The sequence below is a fragment of the Megalopta genalis genome, chromosome 6 (genome assembly GCF_051020955.1).
Source record: "Megalopta genalis isolate 19385.01 chromosome 6, iyMegGena1_principal, whole genome shotgun sequence".
NCBI classification, from domain to species: domain Eukaryota; kingdom Metazoa; phylum Arthropoda; class Insecta; order Hymenoptera; family Halictidae; genus Megalopta; species Megalopta genalis.
Window position 1 is genome coordinate 12581241 of NC_135018.1, and position 23164 is coordinate 12604404.

Consider the following 23164-nt stretch of genomic DNA (forward strand, 5'->3'; position numbering starts at 1 on the left):
AAAAGCGTGTTTCCAATGCGATGCAAGATCAAGTGTTAGATTCTTTACATAAAAATTTCATCTGTTTCCTGAATCAGCGTCGCATCTACTGCCAGGTAATTAGCAAGGTTACTATTCTTAGACCTTCCTGTATAAATTAGTTTGTTAATATGTGTTTTGTTCTATAAGGCTTGCAAAATGTCACGTTAATTCACATTCGATTCAATAAAAGATTTCTTATGATGGAAATAAAGTAAAAGTATATATATATATATATTATCGGTTTCACAGAGGAAATAAAAGTGTTTTGGTTGACACCGGTACCTTTCTGACGTAACATCTCTGGCTCTTACGTGCGACGATTAATGAATTTTTCCAGTAGATAGTCCTAATTCTTGCTCAACGCCTACTGTTTTCATCACTTGTTTTTCGAAATAGATAAGAGAAGTGGTTTTTAGGCAATAATCATTTCCGTGAACACGGATCACGCCCTGCGTCTGCTGCCGCGAAACACGTGTACGTTTTATATCTACGTAACATGTACATATAATTTAAATGTAGATCATATTTACGAGCGACAGTTTGTCTACGAGCCACTTACGCGAAGAAAGCATGATGTTTCCAATTATTCTCAACTCCGTAAAATCTTTCTCCACTCGTACAAGATTAGATAAATGTGATTGATTACGAACGTCTATCGTCGAGAAAATTGCTACTATCCTAATAAATGGATTACAAAAGCCGAGTCTTGTTATGCATAAATGTCCTTCTAAATCAAGGAATATAAATCAACATAAACGAATTGGAAATTGAAATAATAAAATAAAAATGAATTTGGAATTTTCCGAAATTTTCGTGGATATGTTCGATACGTGTCTGCAGTACAGATATTTGCAGAACATTGAAAGTATTTCTAATTGCTAAGCCGCAAAGAGTAAAAAGAAAAAAACGTTTCATTCTCTGTCTCCAGTTCACCGAGGTTGATACTTAAGTACAGTTAATGTAAAAAAAGTTTTGATTTTTCTTCATATCAGAATCTCTGAATTTATACATATAAAAAGATATAGATCGGATAATACTCCGGAACTTCGGTAACGAACATGCCATTCGAGAAGCAATCGAGATTCATAATTGTTTTGCATTCGTCGCTACATTAATAACGTAAAACGTTTTATTGACGTCGAACGTGCAAACGATAATGTTTCCCTTCTTTGGAAAGAGATTATCGTATTACGGGAAATGGCCAGTTATCCGGGAACGAGCTGCAGTCTGGTAAACGATTAACTCAATCTCATAAATTATTCTTTGTCAGCTATACCAGTATCGCCATACCAGGTGTACACGAACTGGGACAGGCTTCGTTAAAGTCGAATAATTTAATGCCACAAGAAAATATAAATATCGTAATAAACTTTGATGTACTGTTTCGATAAAAAGAAATTTTAATTTATAGAAGCTTTGTCAGAGATATTTTGTAAATCGTAAGAGTAACCTAAACTTGTGTAATAGGCCCGTTACTCTTTCTTACGCAGGAAAGTCTCTGCGCTCGTTTATGGTACGACTACAGCACTTCTCATATCTTGGCTTACCGATTGGAGAGTAGTGTGCAATTATATTCCATATTATCGTAGTAAATACACAAGAAAAGCTTTCAAGTATTACGGCCGTTAGTAAGGTTATGTCACCAGTGTTCTATGTATAAGTTTGGGAAGAAATAAAGAAACCAATATGTTGAAAATTGTTGTTCGCTGTTCGAGTACTAAAAACATTTTTTAAGAAGAGAAAAAAACACGCCCAAACAGGGACTCGAACCCTGGATCCTCAGATTAAAAGTCTGATACTCTACTTTCTCTGTTTTTTTAAACAATGTTTATTTTCTCTTGTACATATGGTAATGTAAAGTATAAAAATAAACACGGTAAAAAGTAAACCAAATAAATAGGAAAAAAAGCTATGTACAGGATGATTACATAAATCTAATGTATAAATCTGTTTTAGATTAGTTATAGCCGGGGAACTAAATGATATCCACAAATATTTTTTAACATTAAGAGGATGGAAGTCATAAATATCTCTATTTGGTAGAGTTTTGAAGCCAGCAAACATGTTATTAATATCTATTAAATCCATTGAGAAGGAAATTTTCTGCGCCAGCGGTATATTAACGAAACATTAAACTCGTGTGAGAATCAATCGGAGGGATATTCGATCGATCGTATAACGTTTTATTACTTACGCAGTGTTTATAATCCGATGAAGCAGATCTGCATAAGCTATGACAAGATCTGAAGCATTTTATTTCGAACATAATTGGCCTAATTATGAGAAGATATAGTATAATTTTTATTCTATTTGTTAGCTGCCTATCATGAAATATTCTGGCATTAGATCTATAAGTATTTAGCGCTTTTTGAAGCTAGATTTTATGGTGTGCATTTCCTGCAAAATGATGGTCGATGTGGTATCCAAGGTCACAGTTTCACAGTTTCCTATGGGCGATTGCTATTTTATCATGAGTACCTCTGATTTTGTTAATAAAATCTTATTAACATAAAATTAAATTTTATTAACATAAAATGTTAATAAAAAATGGCTAAATGAATTTAGCCCATGCTTTTTATTCCTTGATAAGTGATCGACTTGATTTACGGAATAAGATAGTTTCAACATTTGGCCAGTTTAAGGTCTGAGATTCTAGTCTAAACATCACGTCTGATGCTCCACCGACTGAGCTATCCGGGCATTGAGGATATACGTTCTTCTAGTCCGTCTTAATTGGATTCGCTATGAATGTATTTAAGAACAAAGAATGTCCCGGAGGAAAAAAAAAAAAGAAACGCCCGAACAGGGACTCGAACCCTGGACCCTCAGATTAAAAGTCTGATGCTCTACCGACTGAGCTATCCGGGCACTGAGAGCACAAGTTCTTCTAGTCCATGTTAATTCGTTTTGCTGCGAATGTATTTAAGAACGAAGAATATCCCGGAGAGGGAAAAAGAAGAGAAACGCCCGAACAGGGACTCGAACCCTGGACCCTCAGATTAAAAGTCTGATGCTCTACCGACTGAGCTATCCAGGCATTGAAGACTCCTTTCCAATAAATACTATATCAATGTACCCACTTCGACGCGAGCAATTTACAATAATAATTTATTGTTATAATAAACATTGGTTGCAAATACACATATTCTCATATTACATACGAGAATTAACGGTGTTTAACACGCACATAGTCAAAGAAAATAAAATTCCTTCATCACGATTTCCGTAATTTTATATAAATACATATAAATCTCAGGATTCTAATTAAAAGAAATAATGATGTATTAAAGTATATTTCCCTAAATACCAATTAATGAAGTATTTCTACGATGTTTTAGCTAAACGAGCAAAGAAAAATGCGTTTACCGCAGAAATTATCGAATCAATAATTAATCAGTTATTTAAGATTACTGTCTTTTATTAGTCATTAGAGGAATTTTGTTCTCTTTCTTTCGACTATTACGCTTATCAAAATAATGCTACAGTGATAATATATATAACTCGTAATTGATTAATATACAGTAATACAGTCAGAGACTGCAATTTATTTAAAATGTGGGAATGAAAACAATTCAGAAAAATATTTTTACAATCGCCATCATTACCTTCATCGTTTAATTTAATTCGTTACTTAATTTATTCATAATTTTCACATTGTACTAGGCAGTTTGAAACAATTGTATAGTCAATTTGTAAAAATTGTATCTCATCTGAAGTTTTACTATACTCGATATTATTTTTAGCTTATTACGGTACAATGGCAAAACCGAGCACATCTGGCACTGCCGATCTTAAACATTATTCAATTCCCACTGTTTGGATTACTCAGCGACCGTTACTCGTTATAATGTAACATAACATGCACGGAATTATCATTAGAAAATTAACATCAATGCAGAATGAGATAATAATAAACGGACCGATAATTTATATACGTTAATGGTTTGGTACAAGAATCGATCGCGAATAATAAAAACCAAGGTTGTCTATCAAAGACGCAGCTGCAGCTGTAACTGAATTGCAACAAGATATTAATGCGCGTGCAATCGATTTTTATCGTTCCACACGAGGGACTGATAACAGCTGGAGTTTAAATTAATCGTTTGTTTTCTCATGCGTTTATGAAGCATCGACAAATTGTATTATTTAATAAAAATGTTCATGGTAAGAGAAAAACGAAAATAAATCGACTTCGAAATGAAAATGTCAGTTTTGTTTAGTTCTTATCTTCATACATCTATGCATACGTATATGGTGTGCGATAACGTTACGTATGAGTATCCTGCGTGACTCAATTGAATGACAGTAATACAATACAGTTAAGTTAAATATTAATATACTTGTTAGGCTGTAAAATAAAGAATTATCGTTCTCGTAAATGAAGTATGGTAGTAAATATTTTCAAAATAATGGCCTTCATCGAATGCAGTTTCTCAGTCTATAATTCTATTACCATAAAATGTCATCAATGCTTATAATACTTATTTTTATATTAGATTTAGATTATTATTATTTCTATCATCTTTATGGATCAATTTCTACCATCCTTCCTTCAATTTAATTTGCCCTCCCTCGTATCTTCATGAACCTCATTTGCTTAATTATTACCAATTATCTCTCTCTCCGATCCGCACACACCCGTTTACTCGATTCGTAGTTCAACAAGAAACAGAGAAGCAGTTTCAACCAAACTCTGGCAACATCCCGAGGAAGCTGTTTACTTCTGGCAGCCAGTCGAATTAATTCGATCGAACGCATCATATTGGCGAAAACTAGGGATGTGCGAGTTCGGGGTAAACTAGGTTCGGAAAGTAGCGAAAATTTTCGGTTATCGGGTACTGGAGTTGGTGTTCTAAATAAATACAGCGGCGATTATACAAGATTTTACACACTTTGAAAAAATGATTGTATTCAGGCATCTTGTAAAGATGTAAAGCTATCGAAGAATTTCGCAATCCTAAGACAGTTTCAGAATATCGAATATTGTATCAACCGATTTTTATGAAATCTTTAGAATATGTACAAGTGACACAGATTTACAAACTATAGTTGAAGAGCTGCAATAGATTGGGCTCACGAACACGGATTATATTTTATTTAAATTTAAAAGAAAACAAATGACATTTGTATCTGATAGATTCTATTTGAGATCTTCACCGCTAGTCTAAATCGTTGTTATACCGCAACGACCTGATGATAGTCACTGTAAAGTCAAGCGACGAGTTCACTTCATCGGATTAAGTCGTCTCGCTCCTCTGTTTCCGTTCTTTTGTTGCAAACTCGTAAAAAGTTGAGTCATTCAAAGTACATACAAGAGCGAAAGAAAGGAAGGAAGGAAGGAATGTGATCTTCGTTCGCGTGCGATTGTCACGGGACGCGACACTCGGAACTATACTTGTAACGTACGCGTACGTTAAGGGATGGGTTCGGAGAGCGAAGTTAACCCCTTGACATACCGTCTTCTTCGCAGTTACTATAATTAGACATTTTTCGATTGCAATAATTTCTTAGAAGGGTATTGGATTAATTTCTCTCTTTTGAATACTCAGAAGTTTTTCCTTCTAGCATATAAGTTGCAAAAACGAATCGACGCCGAGAGTCTCGCCAGAGTACCATTAGATAAACAATGATTTCATATGTATATAGAACAGTGTGCTCTTTGTCTTTAGGTGACGTTTTTGGTTTCGTCTTTGTGAATAGTCTTCAGTCTCCTGGAGCAATCAGGAGAGTAAAGACGATCTTTCCTCGTACATCAAATTAATAAACTAAAAGGGATAAGTTTAATTCACTGCGTTTTACTTTTATTTATCTACCCATTTCCAATAAAGGGAAAGAAAATTGATGCTTATCGTGTGCCTAAGTTTACTCGAATGCTTAAATATTGATGACAAGAGATTAGAATTTTATTCCAATTTCAAAGGACAGAATAACATCTATACTCGATAAGTTATTATCAGAAATTTTCATAACGAGTCGGACTCGTCAAAATACGGCAAGGGGTTAAGGCGTGTAGGTTTCTTGTTAAAATGATTCTGTTTATTGCGTGTTTTGGGATCTTATATAGTTGAAGACGAATCAGGGTGGGGGATGTAAGAAGCTTGAGGTTCAAAGGCCATTTTTTATGGGTGGTGAGTCAGAGAGCTGATGTGCAAGTTCGAGGTTGAGCCCTATAGGTAACTCAGGTAATTCAGGAGGTGACGTAAGGGTCTAGGAATTATCTTCGGGTAGAAGCCCCCGCTTCACACACGATCATCGCAAAATTTGTATACGTATAACAGCTGTTCAATAGCTTGCCCGTACGGGCAGCGATTTTCAGCCCAGGGCAAACATCGATCGGCGGTCTCTAGACCCCGGACGATTGACATATGTATAACGGTAATACGTGCGAGTGAGAGCGGAAGCATGGCATGAAAACGTAAACACTTCGCTCTTTTTGTCTCACGTCCTCACTCCGCTAAGACGCTTGCCCATAGCTTTGTCCCTTGCCCGTGACTTTGCCCCTTGCCCGCCGCGAAGCTTTTTAACCCTTTCGCTACGGGCGGGTTCTCCGTCGCGGTACTTCTGCTGAACAGAGCGCTGCGACATCACTGCACGCTACGCGACGGCGATCGTCAGCGGAAGTCGGTACTCCGCGGCGGTCGGCGGAGAACCTAAGCTGTTTGAATTGAATGAATTTTTCTCCAAAGGGTATTTATAAATAAAGGGTATTCCAGGGTATTTTATAACGTCTTAGCATGCGCTCTTTAATTTACAGTATGAGAGGAAATAACATTATGCAATATAATGCATCTTATGGAAAGCCACTATAGTGATCCGTAGTACCTCAGTGGCACCAAATGGAAAGCCACTATAGTGGTCCGTAGTACCTCAGTGGCATCATATGGAAAGCCACTATAGTGGTCCGTAGTAGCGAAAGGGTTAACACGTTCCGTGCCACGTATACCATCGATGGTACAAGCTTGCATGTTTACTTAGTGAACTGAACAAATTGTTTACAAGAAATTTAGAACCGAAGAATCAATTTCCACCGCAAGAATGGGCGTTGATAAGTTTTTGTTACGTTGTTATGTGTACGAGAATTAATAATTGCACGTAATACATCAAGTTTTAGTAAAATATCAAAGTGTGAAGATTCGAGTAAAAAAAGCTCGGCACGGAACGTGTTAAACAGCTCTAGCGTACGGCGAAAATGAAAAATCCGAGGCGAGAAAATACGTGACAATGAAGTGCAACCTTGACATGGTCGGATTCTCGTGTTGCCGAGCTAACGTCGCTCGAAACCCCAGAATTATCGTCAGTTGAATAATTAATCAGATTCTTCAGGTTCGGAGTCAGTCTTCCATGAATTGCGTGAACTGTCAATTTTTCCGTGACGAATATCAGCCGGAACATAGCTCTATCGTTGGTCGATGACGGAAAATTTCCTCGGTTCACCGAAAACATTTAGCTGTTGTAACGATTACAAAGTTTTGCATCATTATCGGCTTTCTTCCATATATTGAAATTGTTGCCGAAGCCTGGTGCACTTGCGTCAATAGGAATGTTTTAGACTTTAGACGAATCTCTTTTTTAATCTCTCTTTGTATTTGCCTAATGCTCAGTGTCTCAAACACTGTTCGCTGTCCTTTGTTAACTTTAGACTAAACTTAGCACGTTAATATGTAATTCACAAAATCGATTAAAATGACCGATTTCTGGATTTGCCTTTAATACTTGCCGATATTATGAAGATATTTCTATGAGAATTTTTTTGATGAACTCGAACAAATATACAAATATATATTATATATATATATTATTATACATATATATATATATATATACGACGTTTAATTAAATCCAATCTAAAATAATATGCAATAGGCGCGTTTAGAGCCCGATAAATCTAATGTCAAAAGTTTAATTGTTCTTTTTTTTATTTTGGACAGCTTTATTCGCAGATTTCACGACAGTAATCTGGGTTGAGTCAACATAAGATAAACATTATAATTAATTACAAGAAATTTCTTAAAATCATTTTACGTTTCGGTTTCCAAAAAGAAATCCTTGAATTTCATCTGAATCTTTTTGTCTTGCAATAAATTAGTTTTATTAACGAACAGAATTTTCAGCATCGTACAAATTATTCGTTTTGTTAAGTTGGTTTTAATTTTGATGCAGTCTTATAGCAAGTAGCTCAGCTTAATACGAAGGTTAAAGTGCAAGGATAATATCAATCTGTCTTCGTAATGGTAGAAAAAATGAGACTTTAGTCTGAAAGTTTTGGAAGTCGAGACAAACAGGCTATAAAAGTTTAAAAGACTTCGTGTTGTGCTTGTTAGGATATTATGATACACTTTGATCTATACTTTAACGACAAACCGGAGAATTTATAACGTAAACAGCACCGAAGAACTTCGATAAGTAGAACAATACAACTCTATCGTGAGTGAAATAAATATATTACATTTATCCAAAAAAAACTTTCCTTCACTTAGGTACTTTGCATTTTTCAATTGTACAGAATACAACGTCCTCTTTTGCAGCACAGATTACCGTGAACCAAAGAAATCGCACTCATAGATTTCAAGATACTAAAACAGATTTCTCAACTAGTACTCGATGGCATTTGGAACTCGTAAAGTCCCTGTAATTTACAATAATTCCATAAACTGAATAATGCCTGAACAAACACATCTATTCGCATACTCTCGCCGTATCAGCTGAATCAGTGTATATTAAATCCTGGTATTATGCGACTCAGAAATATTGCAAAACATCTGTCCAAAATCTACACTCTATAAAAAGTATCGATAGAGTACTATGCGAAACTAATCTAATCGTTGCGCGGTAATTAGATAAATGTGAAGAGATAAATAAAGATTCAGATGTCGTAAATACACTTTCTTACTGTTTTATATTATGCGAGAGTGTTCGAATTAACATATAGGCAAGAATCTTGGTTATGTAAATTTATATTTAAGAAATTGGGCACGTGCCTGTTGAAAAATCGCACAAACGACAAAATATAACGCATCCATGGTCTTCTTATAAAGTATTTCTATATTAGATTTAGGTCTGGAGCGACATATGATTAATTTTATGTTTGATATTTATGAGTTTTTGTTTGTTTGTTTGTCCAGAATAATTTCTCTGTGTGTAATATATCTAACAAATGAAATTTGCACGGGCAGGAAATAAAACCAAAAATACCTCTGCAACTCGAGGCCGGTTCTAAATCTAAATTTTCCACTTTTAACTAAAAAACTAAAACTAAAAAACTAAATTTTCCACTAATATACGTATATGGTTTTCTTCTATGTGCGAGTCGTCATAGTGTACGGCGAGCCGCACGGGGACACAACCTTTCCTGCGCACGCGGTTCAGCCGCAAGCCACGGTTTACGTGACGCCTCCTCGAGCAATTTTTCACCCCATCCAAATCCAAACCGAAATCGAGATCGAACGCAAGCGGTATCGTTGTGGATGGAGCATTACGATACCAGTGATTCAGGGTCGTCGTCCAGCAAACGAGCGTGGGGGGCTTCCCCGAAGCAGAGATTCTTGGCGGCGAGCCACTAACTTCCCGATGTGTCAAGTTCTCAATATTAGAAGTCACGCACGAACGCGGAGAATCTTTGTCGAGAGCTTTCACCCCCTTACTTCTTCCCCCTGTGCGTGCTACCGAGGGGAAAATGTTTGAAATACGGACAAAGTTCTGCTAACGACCTAAAACTGGGAACTGAAAACGGGAATCAAAAACGTCACTTTGCTAGTTTTAGCTTTTGGCATTTTTGGGTACCTTGATAGTTAACATTCTAATGCCGAATGGGATTTTTTAAACATTTGAGAAGTTGAAATTGCCATAAGCAATAAAATTTGTTTGTTCTATTAATTATCAAAAAACATTCACACTTCAAAAAATAGTCAAGAGAATCTTCTAAAGATCTTGAGATATATTTCAATGTTCTCCAATGCGACCTTCTTGAATAAAATAATTTTTTAATTTCTTTTTAATCCATAGCTAAACATTTTCCTTTTCGACTATTAATCCAATACAAATATCCTGTTCCAAAACACCGGCTTACTCGATGAATGCGATCGATTTTTATGTATTGATTTCTAATTGCAATTTAGTTACGAACTTTCCCTGATATCGTGGGTTATCGTGCCGCTAAATGTGATTCCGCGTTCCAGAAACAGGTATATTTGTTTCGCGAACGATTGCGAACTCTTCGTCACCGTTTACACCGACACGATGTATGAATACGTAACGATTAATCACGGATCGCGAAGTGTCCGTTTTGAGGAAAGATCAATTGTGCCCCGGCGATACATGAATCTGGACACGTCCACGCTCCGCTTGTGACGTCAACTGTGACATCGAACGGATGATACTGCCTTTATGACGACGAATGAAACCGGCTGACGACACTGACGACGCATCCTATCAAGGTCCCGGAGCATGATCATTATCACGAGAATCATTACTGGTATACAAACAAAGCAATATTTTAACTTGAGAATCGAGAACCGAATAAAATATAAATACGCATAAAGTAATCAAATATAAGGCATAAAATAGTCTTGTCAAAAATATATATCACATATTTTTTTATTGTCCGATATTCATCTTGATAAGGTGAAAAAGGACCTCAAAATTAAAATTAATTGAATCGTATTATACTAAGTGAATTAACTACAAAAATAAATTTTCCATGATTATTTTCTTTTAGTTAAATATTCGGCGTTTTTCAATGTGTTCATTTCAGTGTTACATTTATTTAATATGAGTATATAATTCGTCTTTGTTAAAAAAGTATAAAATATATAGAATATATAAAATATATAAAATATATAAAATATATAAAATATATAAAATTATAAAAAAGTATAAAATCCGCGGTGTATTAATCCACTTTGCGAATACAGTGTTAAGAGCTTGACTTTCTTGAGCACAAAATGTTTGCTACTAGTTTCCGAAACGATCCTTAATTAATTGGTCGACAGCCGACACTTTTAGGAACACGCAGGTGCTTCGAAGCGTGTCGTTCATCCAGAAAGAACGGCGACGCGGGAAAACGTGAACGTTGGACACGATCCGGTGCGTACGTTGCGTCGGAAAGCTCGGTGATTAACCCAGAAAACCCAATGATCGTGTATCGACCCATGCACGGGCTCTCACAAAAGGCAGAGAAAGAGCAAACGCGTTGGGATGAGGAAGGGGAAGCAGGCTGTTTCTAAACATCTCATCGTGCTAGCTCGCATCCCTTGGAAACCTGCCAGCACCGGCAAATTGCAAATATAGGCGGTTAATGGTATCCTCACACCGAGTCTGCTCGACACCATGATAAAAATACATCTGAAACTTACACTGCCGGTCGAAATTATCGGACAGTCTGAAAATTACCGGCATGTCGACTTCATATAATAAATCTCAATTTTTCTTTTGGACATAATTTTAACTCGCGAATACTCTTGTCTTTTTACTAATTATAAAATAACCTCCATAGAGAAAATTTAGAAACTTGTATATAACATAGCGTACAGACATTTTTTATTACTTAATGTTACTTAATTATTACGTTCTGCATATACAAGTAGTTCCAATGATAAATACTCGTGCTCGATTGAAAACTTTTTATAATATGGAATAGAGAAGAGCAAACAAATCTGACAATATTTATTACGATTCATATATTATATATTATATTCGTTGGTTTTTCACACTGCAGCAGCTATGCCGCAAAACCACTTTAACGCTATTGATTATTCTATCGCGCGAGGGAATTGTGAAGAAAATAAATCCAAACTATAAATAACAGTAGAATCACGACCGCGGCACGATAAAACTATTACTCGAAAATCGTGATGGTGTGAAACAATTTCTATAAAATACAATAACGCATTGATTGAACATCAAAGGATTTAAGGAGATGTTCTGAACGGCCGCTCTTTCTAGTTAGGAGTTCCGTAGAGTCTTCGCGCTCTATCCGCTAAACGTTACATGAGAAATGAATCCTTTTGTAACGTCAAGGGACTGGATCTCCTATTGATGCATTCTAGATACAAGCAGCGTTGATGGTCTCGGCATTATCTGATGTCTGATCTAAGCTAAGCTCGCGGAGCAAGGGATCGGGCAGCTGATAGGATTAGCGCCTACAAAGGAGCATTATTTATTAACAAGACAGGGACCTGGGAGTAGTTACCATAAAACGAGTTCCTTTGCGAGTTCCACTTCGGCTAGAATCTGAATCGGATAAAATTAATGGTAAACAGTGTGCACAATATTAATCTCGAATGCCGTCTTATGGGAACTAAATTTCGAGAGACCCTTCGAACGTCATTGGAGCTTCTGTGGAGTCTTAGATCCTTAATGCTCGGGCATAAGAGAATCAGCAGTTAATGGTAATTCGATGTGGCGGTTCTATAGCGTTGATCTCGAATCATCAACAGCTTGTCCGGAGATGTTCCATCTGCTTGCAGGCGCCCGGCTAGCTCAGTCGGTAGAGCATGAGACTCTTAATCTCAGGGTCGTGGGTTCGAGCCCCACGTTGGGCGATATGAAATTTTTTTTTCGCCGTTTAGCGATCTCACCGATCAGCCGCAATCTACCGACGTCAATTTTTAAGAATCTCCCTATCAGCCAAGCGTTATATCACACGGAACCTGGAGGAAACGTTGTCTGATAAAAAGAGGACGACGACGACGGAGCGCGATGCCGTGTTTTTGCACGTGCTATGCCGGTGTTTTTCCTGTTCCATTTCAAAGTACGCTCTCCCCGCGGCGCATAAATAATCAAAATCATTTCCGCTCGGGATCTTATCGAAATCAACAAACTGACGGCGCGGCGAAGCGGTTTAATGCACGATACGCGTCTAACGGCTCGGCAATAAATAACGGGACCGAGAAAAGAAAGGTGACTCGAATCTGTAAACTCGTCGAGATAGTTATTATGCCAGCATATCTTAACCAAAATGTTCCCATGAATAATCTCATAGCCGAATGAGCAGGGACTTCGTTTTCCTGTTTGCTACAAAATAGCTTTTCACTACTTATGTTTTTAGTTCAGCACTGAATTTAGAATTTTTATTCTATACACACGTAATCCTCTATAATGTGCAACATCCAATCGTGTCTCCCGAACGTCTATTAAATATAGAATAAAAAATGATTAAGATGCAAGAATTCAAAAATTAATCTTTACCAAGGTATTATTTAGTTGATTTTTAATGCAAAAAGTTATCAAAGTGTTGTTCACTACAATCGATGCAAGCACGAAGACGATTAAGCAATGCGAGTGATACATGTATAAGTGTTCCATATTTTGTTAAGTGAGCTTCATAAAAACGGAAAATGGCAGAAAATTAATTGTTGTCGTGTATGCTCCTCTTTATGTCAAACAGTTTTTGTCAGACACATTTTTTACACAACATGTAAGTTACAAGAAAAATCATGTTATACTATCAACTTCAGTATCACTTTATTGGTAATAAACAGAACCGACTAAAATGTAGAGCAACACACACCATGATGCAAATACTACTTAAAATACTAGATGCATGTAGTCGAGATAAGATAATATTTTTAATTCAAGGTAAGCCTAGAATTTAAAATATAAAAATGATAACATTTTTATTTGAATAATCTAAAGAACTTGCTTTTCAATTATGCATGTACTGAAAACACTTCTAAGTAATACAGAGTATGGTTGGAGACACCATAATTGAAGTAGTACAAAGAAACGAAATACTTTGCTTAAAATTTTCTTCATGCACTCATCGAAGTTTAAGATTCAAAATAGGTTCCCTTCTCTTCTCAGAAATGAAGATTTCTGATTAACCTCAATTAATCGAACTGGATTTTTCTCGATCTTTATTATCTAGATTTTTGGCTATTTCAAGTAATAACAATGAAATCATAAAAGGATCTCGATTAAACCTCGACCTATCATCTTATACTATTGTATCAATAAATTATCCAAAACAAAAAGGAATTAACTAACAACTTAACTTAACAACTATATGAATTTTGAATTCGGATAATCGAAGTTCTACTGTATTTTAGTTCATGCATTAGCGGTAAAGTCTGCCAAAGATTCTTCCAAAATTTGAAATCTATTAGAAAAGTAGAACTTCAGATATCGTGTCAGCTGTTTAAAACAGTAAAGTCTGTAGAAAAATCTGTTTCAAGTATTTCTTATCAGATATTGAAAAATATGTATGTTTAAAACATTCACATTCTGTAAAAAAGTCCTTTAAGACAACAATAAAAATAAAGGAACCCGCTTTGTTCAAAGTTCTATTATATGAAATGTGTCATACGAAATGCCAAATTTCTGTTGTTGAGTTGCTATTCTTCGACTGAAGATTGTTTGACACCTTTAGAACCATTTTAAATGAAATCCGGAATTTCATTTGACACGGCCCAATGGAGCAACTAACCAAAATTCCATCTGGATCGTGCACAAATAGTAGCAGATACAGATTTCAAGTTTCGTATTCTCTCTTCTCTCTTCTTCTTCGAAAGACGGTTGGTATAAGAAGGTCGAGCGATCCGAGATCCCCTAGAACTGGGTCCTAAGAACGATCAAGCCTGCTAGCATAAAAGAAACGCAACTCGCTAGTGCAGCGCAGAGGTGGAGGTGAATTGTAAATAGTAGCAGTTATATACAAAGATATAGATTTCAAGTTTCGTATTCTCTCTTCTCTCTTCGTCTTCGAAAAACGGTTGGTATAAGAAGGTCGAGCGATCTGAGATCCCCTAGAACTGGGTCCTAAGAACGATCTCAAGCCTGCTAGCATAAAAGAAACGCAATTCGCTAGTGCAGCGTAGAGGTGGAGGTGAATTGTAAATAGTAGCAGTTATATACAAAGATATAGATTTCAAGTTTCGTATTCTCTCTTCTCTCTTCTTCTTCGAAAAACGGTTGGTATAAGAAGGTCGAGCGATCCGAGATCCCCTAGAACTGGGTCCTAAGAACGATCTCAAGCCTGCTAGCATAAAAGAAACGCAACTCGCTAGTGCAGCGCAGAGGTGGAGGTGAATTGTAAATAGTAGCAGTTATATACAAAGATATAGATTTCAAGTTTCGTATTCTTCGAAAAACGGTTGGTATAAGAAGGTCGAGCGATCCGAGATCCCCTAGAACTGGGTCCTAAGAACGATCAAGCCTGCTAGCATAAAAGAAACGCAACTCGCTAGTGCAGCGTAGAGGTGGAGGTGAATTGAAAATTTCAAAGACGCCTGTCCTCGCGGTAAACCTGAGAAATTTCGTCGGACAGGTGCGTCCCTTGTGGAAAAACATTGTTGAGAGGCGAGGAGAGACGGAGAGCTTAGGGGTGAACGGAGGTGGCCGCATCGAACGTGCAGAATACAACGTCGGGGTGCCAGGTGTTTCGGAAAGTTATTTTCGATTGCAGTTTCGGTGAGAGTGCCGTGGAGAGAGGGTAAGGGCCGGTCCGCGGTGTAGTATATTTTTAGGTGGTGCACGGCATGCGGCACACCACCGCAACGTTTCGACACGACCCAAAATAAAGTGTTTATCGAACGATACCGGCGGATTGCAGCCGGTGAACAACCAACTTTCGTCCCTGCCAGCGAAAGTAGATCGATTTACAGGACGAAGACAATGGGTAATTAATAGCCCGTGGTTCCTTCCTGTTCCGCGGCCGATGCTAATGACAGATCCCTGGACATCGTCGCTTCTAATTCCCGGATCTAACTGTACCTGATCGGTACCGAACTGGACTCGTTTATAATATACAGGGTGTCCCAAAAATGTTGTAATGGGTGGATTTCTGAATTGATTTAAAGCAACTTTTCCCTTAGTAAAAGTTTCTCCGCGAATTCGTTAACGAGTTATTAACGAAAAACATGGACAAATCGGAGAACGAGTATAGCGGACGAATAGCGGCGCGATGGCGAACTTGAAATTGTATTGGCTGCGACGATGCACAGTGGAAAATAAATGAGATTCAGAGGCCAAAAATCAACTTTTCCGTGTTTTCAAAAAAGTAAAATCGTTTGTTTAATCGAAAGAGGTATGTTACCACCAAAAATTTTTTTCAAAAAACTTTTATTTTTATGCGGTATAACTGTTAACCAATCTAAAAGGCCAAAGATTTTGAATCTTTCACGATGCAGTGAACGAAGTATAAGTTATGTGTATGGTATGAAATAAAAAATCACGATGTTTCACGGTTCAACTGTTAATGTAGTATTATTGTCCCATTTGCCTCTGACCCGTCTACCAAGTATTATATTCGCCTGTGATCGAAAACAAGGTGTGATTGCAGTAAATTCTTTAAAAATAACTTTATTGAATTCACACACACACAGTGTTGCACTTATTAACACTGTGTACGTGATCTCAATTAAACTTATTTTTAAATGATTTACTGCAGTAAAATCACATCTTGTTTTCGATCGTGTTAATTTGTGTTTCATTAATAAGTCGTTAACGGAGCCGCAACCTATTAAAATTCACGAAATTTCTTATTACGGCTGTGTTATCATTCATGATGACCGGTCATAGATTTTTGTATGTTCTGTATTCGGTTTACTTGCCTGTTCTTTGTAAACAATATGCAAGCGTCGTTATTATTTTAGAATCTGTTAACTCCTTGAGCGGCACGGTTAACTAGTGCAAGTCTGCACCTGGGTGGCGACAATTTTTCATCGCTGGAGTATATGTATGTATACGTCACAACTACTATACGAAAGCAGCCGGTACGTCACGGCCACTACGGAAAAAATTTGTACATTTTATAGGCACGAAAACACAATACAATCTCGCCAATATACAAATCAAACATAAACATTGAGATATATAAGGAATTTCATAATCCGTATACGACATTGCCTCTGTAAATGGACTTTGACCATGACGTATATATACGACATAAACGCTCAAGGGACTAATGTACAACTTATAAATGATCGAATGTTTACAAAGTGCCTTTACTTATTTGTTTCAGATAATCGATATTCCGCCAGACCTACGTATACTTTCGCGACTGTGATTATACATTATTGCGATTAGCAAGATCGTCAATCTTTTTCTATTTTGTATTTTCAAAAATTGCCAGGTCATTGATACATTCCTCAAGTATTGACGAGGTCTGATATCTGTATAGCAGACGGCATTAATATGGGCTACATATCCGATACTTGATTCATATTTATCACTCGTCTACGGACATCTCAAAATCTAACACGTAAACAATGCTCTTGATAAGGTGCTTTTTCAAACGTGGATAATGAAGTATCGATTGCAAAACCGTAGAGCGACAAAACTAACAATAAGATTAACTTTATCACCGCTGAATGATTAGATAGTTTTATAAATAAGTCTCGCGAGGAATCCTGTGTACGTGAGTGAGAATCAATCGGGGGAAAGAATCGCCATCCTAACAGAAGAAGCAATTTGCACGTTGCGATACATGTTTCCAGATATGAAGATAGTTTTGTAAGAACGAAAATACAGTACGAAAAATAAATGCGCTATACATACTACATACTTTTAATTTGCATTTTTCTCTGTGTAATTTGTAGGTTTCCATTGCTAAATAACCATTTTTTTGCATAACTGTTTGCACGGAGTCTCGTATAACAACGATATAAACAAGTTTCTTAACGAATAAGATTTCAACCTTCGAGCGACAGACTAACACAGAATGCCAATTATAATGTCAAGAAAAAAATGCCAATGCAAATTATAATGTCAAGAAAACATTGATACGTAGTTTCTAACACGCTACTTTTGTATTCAGTTGTAATAGGCCAATAAGAGCCTTGGTACACTCATAAAACATCTCTTCCGATATCCATTTCTATTCAAATTCATTGTGGTATATCAGTCTTTACAATTTGCCAGCATTATATAAAAACTTTGTAAAGATACAATTAGTTTTCCGACTGTTTTTGGAGATTCCAACGATTTATTCCTGGCAAGATTATCTATATAGAAAATGAAAAGTTGATATATATATATATATATATATATATATATATATATATATATATATATATATATATATATACTCTTTGAACCGTTTTACATTTTGAGTATTCTAACCGATACACCGAATAATATTAACGCGAAAATACATTTTAAAATCTGAATAAATAATGTTTCTTGCATTTCTGAGAAATATGGGCCAATGATATCCATTTCTATTCAAATTCATTGTGGTATATCAGTCTTTACAATTTGCCAGCATTATATAAAAACTTTGTAAAGATACAATTAGTTTTCCGACTGTTTTTGGAGATTCCAACGATTTATTTCTGACAAGATTATCTATATAGAAAATGAAAAGTTGATATATATATACTTTTTGAACCGTTTTACATTTTGAGTATTCTAACCGATACACCGAATAATATTAACGCGAAAATACATTTTAAAATCTGAATAAATAATGTTTCTTACATTTCTGAGAAATATGGGCCAAACTGATCCAAAACTGTCGAGAAAACATTATTTACTTAATTTCGAACGATAACACTGGTCCGAGTGACACGTTTCAAATTTTTTAATTTACGATTATCCAAATTGTAAAGATACATTTACAGGGAATTTATTCCACAAAGTTAATTAGATACAGTGGTGTGCATAATCATAGACTTAAAGTAACTTTCACATTGTTAGAGATATCTAAAGGAAAAGTTAACAATGTATCATATTTGTATATTTCTGTTTTTTATTAATTCTAACGTAGAAATATATTGTTAAGTTTTGTTTAAATATCACTAAAAATATAAAAGTTATTTTCAGTCTACAATTATTCACGCCAGTGTGTATTATAATAAAAATCGCAAAAAATCTGAATAAATGGATGCTTGTTATTCGTACGTATCGACATAAAATAGCTGTATTAAATATTTCTGACAAGAGAATAGAATTTTCTTTCGGCTTGTAAGACCGGAAGAATATTCGTACTTAACAAAATAATTTTCATCACGAATCGGACTCATGAAAATACGGCAAGATGTTGACGGAACCGGAGTTCTTCTGCGATTTGGCGGGAATTGGAGTGCGCGAGTTCTGGCACGTGACATAGAGGACTGAGCCACGGAGTTGCCACGTGATAATGCGTGTTCAGAGCGAAGAATATCGCACGTGCGGCGCGAAGACACGAGCAGCGAAAATGTGGCTCCTCGAGTGGCCGCGACGACAACTGCGCCGCGTTACAAACGTATCCGGGTGTATGCTATTTTGCGACTGGCCTAATTCTTCTTCCGCGGCATAAGACGACGTTCCCCGACCGACTCGGAAACGATCGTACCGACGGCAAACAACCGCGGTAGAAGTCGTATCGGCGGAATCCACTGCTCGCAGACGGTTCGAGAGATCCTCGACCTTATTCTGATCGAGACGGTAGATTAAACGCTCCCGTAGACCAACGCGAATATTCCGCGACGGCTGATTAAGGCAGCGGCGCGTGCTTTCTTAACAAAAACACGTCGCGATATTGGCGAATCGTTGCTGAGGGGACTCCACCCGGAGAGATCGATTTCTAATAATTCCGATATTGGTTTAGGGACTCGAAGATCTAGAGAAAAGTAGTCAATTATAATATTCTTGTAGAAAACAAAGGCTGCTTTCATAAAGTCTTTTTATTAATTAAAATTGTAGCTGTGAAATCATATTTGACGTGTGCGACTGTAACGACCAGACTGCAGATTTTTGTGGAAAATTAACATTTTCTACGCGAATTAAAAGAGGCAGTAGTTATACATATATAAAGTACGTTGAACCTTCTGTTATTTCAAAGTTTATTAATGTTCGTTATAAATGCACAGAATCCGTAGTTCAATAATGATTGTGGCAAATGAAAAGAACCTTTGACTCTGATAATGAAAAACGAAATACTTGAACCATTCAGCGAACATGGGCATTCGAGTCCAATAATATTTTTTCGTTGAAACATGTTTGAAATTTTAATAAAATCACATTGTAACGAATCATAATATAGCGAATCAATACAGTTTAATGGACCTTTACCGTTACAATTTAATGGACCAAGATTGTATGTCAGAGTTCTTATCATTTTGTGAGAATCTGATGAAATAACATTTGACAAAACATTAGCCTCAAATTAAACAGTCTTTCAGGAATAGGTATGATTGTAGAGAGAAAGCAGTACAACCTACGATCCCGTTTGCTCAAATCATACTTCCTGGACATTTTCAAAATATATGTATAAAATCATAATATAAGTCAGTATAAATATATATACATTACTTTCTTCGAATATTATTTATAAACTTATCATTTCATGCAGAATCTAATAGAATCCTTCACAGAGAATGAGGCTAATCCCGGGGTTACGGGATTATTACCGTAGAAAGATCGGTAATTATACATTATGTAGATTCGCAGACTAGTTATGACGAGTTCCTAATGGTATTAAACAGAAACAATGACCTCGCTGACTAAACAAAGAATTTCAGATGGTATCCATATATTTCTCCGACACGTTTACGAGCTTGTTTTCCGGTTCGCTCGCGTAGGTGTGACGTAATTTTACCACAGACGACTATTTATCCACGGATTTTGGAGTATCCGAGTGGATTCAAAACAATGACCTCGCGCGGCGTTTTAATCCGGTCGCATCGTAAATCGGCGTTCGTGTGTATTTTTATAGTTTTACGAGTTCGTTGATTTTATAAATCATGTTTCGAAAGAACATGAATCGCCCCGTTCGAATCGACGCGGTGGAAAACGGTGACCTCGTGAAATTTTAGAAACATCTTTACGCGGCGTGACAATGTTGTGACAAAGAGAAGTGCGTTGTAAAATCTAACAACATTCGAATCGGTGGGACGCGACGGCCTCGGAAATAATACGTTCCCGAAGCGTTCACGTGATAGTCCGCTTTGAGTTGCTTGCTGATTTTTGCTACTGGCCTACATTCATCAAGGTTTGTTTATCCACAAGCTAGAAAATTGTTACATCAACTAACAGATTTAGCGATTTCTCTTTTAGATTCATTCTTATATGCACCCGGCTGTACGCATTCACTGCGTGCAAAGCGAACATGGCGTTCTGCTTTTGATAAACCGGCACAGGTGGACTATATTTCTATCGTGTGATGCGATTAGCTCTAAACTGGTGAGGTTGTTGTTGACGCACATCCATTTTATCTTTACTCCGGACCGTAAAACTTTGATGTTTCTTTCAACTAAAACATTCCTGTCGATTTAATGACGGGACTGCAGATAGAATATGCCAACGCGCTGCAAGAAGTTCGACTAAAAATACTGGGTCCAAATAGTAACAAACTCGTTTATATTCGGCATGTTCGTTCTATTAAAATTTGGCTTTTTCGATAAGCGCAAGTGACTTTATTAGTAAGGAGACCAAAAGTAACATCTCATCAATCATACACATTTTGACCGAGTCGTAACTAAGTTCTTCAAATTCGTTCACGTTCGTATTTGAAACTGCAATTTATGTTGCATAGATTTTGAATAATTGCCCTACGTTTTAATGTTATCGATAACATTTTGAATTATCCACTGTGGTCGCCTTAGATGTGTGGATTGATTAAAAAATCATTTTGTACTACGTAATACGATGCATGGATTCTTCAACAGCAACAATAACTTTCATATTTGATTAGTAGACACTGGAGAGATTCAGGTAAATACATGTATTTTACCACGAGAAAGACATTTAAAAAAAAGACATTAAAAATCGATACAATGTGCACTCTAATTGGAATTCATTTCGAACTGTGCTCTCCGGCATAAAAATAATTTAAGTGGACCCGAACAACAAGAGACTCATTTAGGATGATGCAGTTCACCCCGCACGTATGCCAGTGTACACAGTAACCAGCAATAAATCGACTCCAACATAACCGTTTTAGATTGAATTGAAATACACGAGTCTCGACAACGAGCGTCGTGCGTTTATTTTGCACTCCGCCGAAGTATATTTGTTACATTATACAATGCGCCGCCACGCATAACAAGCATCTCCATTCGTCGGATGGTAGCGTATTCATTGTGCTCCGTTTCGCTCGTGTCTGTGAAACCGTGCCGCTAAAATGCTGCACGGCATCAGTCCAAAGCGGCGACGTTCGCAAAACATCGCGTCAGAGTCGACAGAGACATGTGTATAATAATAGATCCGGAAGATTCATTAGAGTTCCTCGATACAGTTTTGAGGACGTGCTCGCACAATTCTCGCGGCTGAATTATAGGTAGCAGCGGCGACTGTGTTGAACAGGATAAATTAGAGACCGAATATTGTTGCAAACGGCACTTGCGAAAGACGCCGGTGGCCCCGTGGATTATTACGCGAAGGAGACGCCTCCGTATGAATCATTCGGGCTGCATGCTTGTTTTACGCTCTTCTAATCGCGGCTGTAAAACCGGAACGTGCTCGAAGGCAGGTGAATCGTAGAGAGCAGGCAGGAGGAGGAAAAATGCACGCGTTACAACACGCGGCGCGACAACTATGATAATGTCGGAGATTCGGACGACGTATAACAATTTGACTGTATTACCAGGAAACCATTCGTATTTCCCAAGAAACCATTATACATAGAATAGCCGGTAATATGTGACCGTTGTGGAAAACAGTTTTTCGCAACTTGTTATTCGACGTCCGTATTGTTCGCGTTTACCCGAAGAATGTGTGTTCTCTAAGTAACAACAAATATGATACTATAATAAATCTCGCTAAACTTTCTTCGATTACAGAAATTGCTTGAGTTAATTCTAAAAATGGATTTTATCCAAACTACACGACTACAATTTTTATGCACACTTATCTTTCTAGTTTGTTTCCTTGCGAAAGTTCAATTCAATTCTAAGCAATGAGATATAATCTAATTACGTTTAATGAACCTTCTATTGTATTGTTAAGTACAGTTCTTTGCTAAACTTGTGTCTTACTGAAACAAGTGAGGAAATCACTAAATTGTATTTATTTTTTAACCCCTTAATGCACAATTTAAAAAAAAAAAACCGACCAAAAAAAATCAATTTTTTTTATCTAAGAAAATACATATTTGGACCTTAATTTCAATAAATATTTTTAAAAAAATGCAAAAATTACTAAAAATTCAATAAAAATAGTGGATAAATAATTATAGTGAATATTGAATCGCATTGCAGATCGAATTTTGTACCCATCGTACTGTTTT

At 36.6% G+C, this 23164-nt stretch overlaps 1 protein-coding gene and 3 non-coding genes across 7 annotated transcripts in view; 1 reads left to right on the top strand and 3 right to left on the bottom strand.

The window, feature by feature from the left end:
- Sesn (Sestrin) overlaps positions 1–23164 on the bottom strand; it is a 296174-nt gene that overhangs the window by 110963 nt on the left and 162047 nt on the right. The gene's annotated exons all lie outside the window — the stretch shown is intronic.
- On the bottom strand, positions 2817–2889 carry TRNAK-UUU (transfer RNA lysine (anticodon UUU)). The gene has a single exon. It is a non-coding gene; the product is annotated as a tRNA-Lys (tRNA).
- Positions 2986–3058, bottom strand: TRNAK-UUU (transfer RNA lysine (anticodon UUU)). The gene has a single exon. It is a non-coding gene; the product is annotated as a tRNA-Lys (tRNA).
- TRNAK-CUU (transfer RNA lysine (anticodon CUU)) lies at positions 12488–12560 on the top strand. The gene has a single exon. It is a non-coding gene; the product is annotated as a tRNA-Lys (tRNA).